Here is a 2,304-nt window from a genome sequence, read left to right on the forward strand (position 1 = left end):
GTGAAAGATCTCTATAAAGAGAACTATGAAACTCTAAGAAAAGAAATAGCTGAAGATGTTAACAAATGGAAAAACATGCCATGCTCATGGCTGGGAAGAATCAACATTGTTAAAATGTCCATATTACCCAAATAATACACAATTTTAAGGTAATCCCTATTAAAACTCCACTGTCATGCTTTGAAGATCTCAAAAAAATAATACTTCATTTTATATGGAATCAGAAAAAACCTTAAATAGCCAAGACATTACTCAGCAATAAAAACAAAGCAGGAGGAATTATGCTATCAGACCTCAGATTATACTATAAATCGATAATGACCAAAACAGCATGGTATTGGCACAAAAACAGAGTGGTAGATATATGGAACAGAATAGAGAACCAAGAGATGAACCCAACTACTTACTGTTACCTGATCTTTGACAAGCCAATTAAAAACACTGAGTGGGGAAAAGATTTCCTATTTAACAAATGGTGCAGGGTGAACTGGTTGGCAACCTGTAGAAGACTGAAACTGGGCCCACACCTTTTACCATTAACTAAGATAGACTCTCACTGGATTAAAGATTTAAAATTAAGACATGAAACTATAAAAATACTAGAAGAAAGCACAAGGAAAACACTTGAAGAAATCGGCCTAAGTAAATATTTTATGAGGAACACCCCACCCCACCATGACCCCCTTGGGCAATTGAAGCAACACCAAAAATACATTACTGGGATCTGATCAAACTAAAAAGCTTCTGCAAAGCCAACAACACAGTAAGTAATAAAGCAAGCAGACAGCCCTCAGAATGGGAGAAGATATCTGCAGGTTATGTCTCTGACAAAGGCTTAATACTGGGAATCCACAGAGAAATCAAACGTATTAGCAAGAAAAGAACAAGTGATCCCATCTCAGGGTGGGCAAGGGACTTGAAGAGAAACTTCTCTGAAGAAGACAGGCGCACGGTCTACAGACACATGAAAAATGCTCATCATCCTTAATCATCAGAGAAATGCAAATCAAAACCACTTTGAGATATCATCTAACTCCAGTAAGATTAGCCCACATCACAAAATCCCAAAACCAGAGATGTTGGCGTGGATGTAGAGAAAAGGGAACACTTCTGCACTGCTGGTGGGAATGTAAACTAATATGTTCCTTTTGGAAAGATGTTTGGAAATCACTTAGGGATCTAAAAATAGACCTGACATTCGATCCTTCAATTCCTCTACTAGAGATATATATAGATATATAGATATATATCTATATATATCCAGAAGACCAAAAATCACATTATAACAAAGATATTTGCACCAGAATGTTTGTAGCCCAATTCATAACTGCTAAGTTATGGAAGAAGCCCAAGTGCCCAGTGACCCATGAATGGATTAATAAATTGTGGTATATGTACACAGGTACACCATGGAATATTATACAGCCTTAAAAAAAGATGGAGACTTTACTTCTTACATGTTAATATAGATGGAGCTGGAACATATTCTTCTTAGCAAAGTATCTCAAGAATGGAAGAAAAAGTATCCAATGTACTCGACCCTACTATGAAACCAATTTATAGCTTTCATAAGAAAGCTATAACCCAACTATAGCCCAAGAAGAAGGGGGGGGGGGATGATGAGTAAAGGGAGGGTAACTGCTGGGAACACACCTACGGTGTATTTTACAAGGGTACATGTTACATCTGCTAAGTGTAGAGTATAAATGTCTGAACACAAGAACTAAGAAAATGCAGTGAAGACTATGTTAACCAGTTTGATGAAAATATTTTGAATGGTATATGAAACCAGCACATTGTACCCCATGATTGCATTAATGTCCACAGCTATGATTTAATTTAAAAAAAAAAAAAAAAAAAAAGGATGACAGAGGTCCTCAGTTTAATATAAAGAGATGGTTCTTTTATTATCAAGAAAAAATGAAGAAATATATCGAATGTTTAGATTAACACACCTTAAAAGTTTGAAAGCTATACTTCCAAACTATGTATTTAGAAATATGCAGCTGTGGCATCAATATATTTGTCAAGATTAGTTTTAAAAATGCTAATCTGTGTTCAGCTTCAGAAGGTAATAAAATAATCCCTATGTGATGTCTTTTTAACCAGGACAATAACCATCATGGTTTTTTGTGTATGTGTGTATGTGATGTATATATAAATATGCATCCTGCAAAATTAAATGTAAACTTTAGTAGTATAATGCTAAATAATATTCCTTGGCTCGGCGCCTATAGCTCAACCGGCTAAGGCGCCAGCCACGTACACCTAAGGTGGCGGGTTCAAATCCCCAGCCCGGACCCG

At 36.1% G+C, this 2,304-nt stretch overlaps 1 protein-coding gene across 2 annotated transcripts in view; it reads right to left on the reverse strand.

Annotated features, from left to right (window-relative positions):
• The window catches only part of ROCK2 (Rho associated coiled-coil containing protein kinase 2), a 163,605-nt gene that overhangs the window by 59,354 nt on the left and 101,947 nt on the right, over nucleotides 1-2,304 (reverse strand). The gene's annotated exons all lie outside the window — the stretch shown is intronic.

Source organism: Otolemur garnettii, unplaced genomic scaffold (genome assembly GCF_000181295.1).
Source record: "Otolemur garnettii isolate 467f Iridium unplaced genomic scaffold, OtoGar3 scaffold00022, whole genome shotgun sequence".
Classification (NCBI taxonomy): domain Eukaryota; kingdom Metazoa; phylum Chordata; class Mammalia; order Primates; family Galagidae; genus Otolemur; species Otolemur garnettii.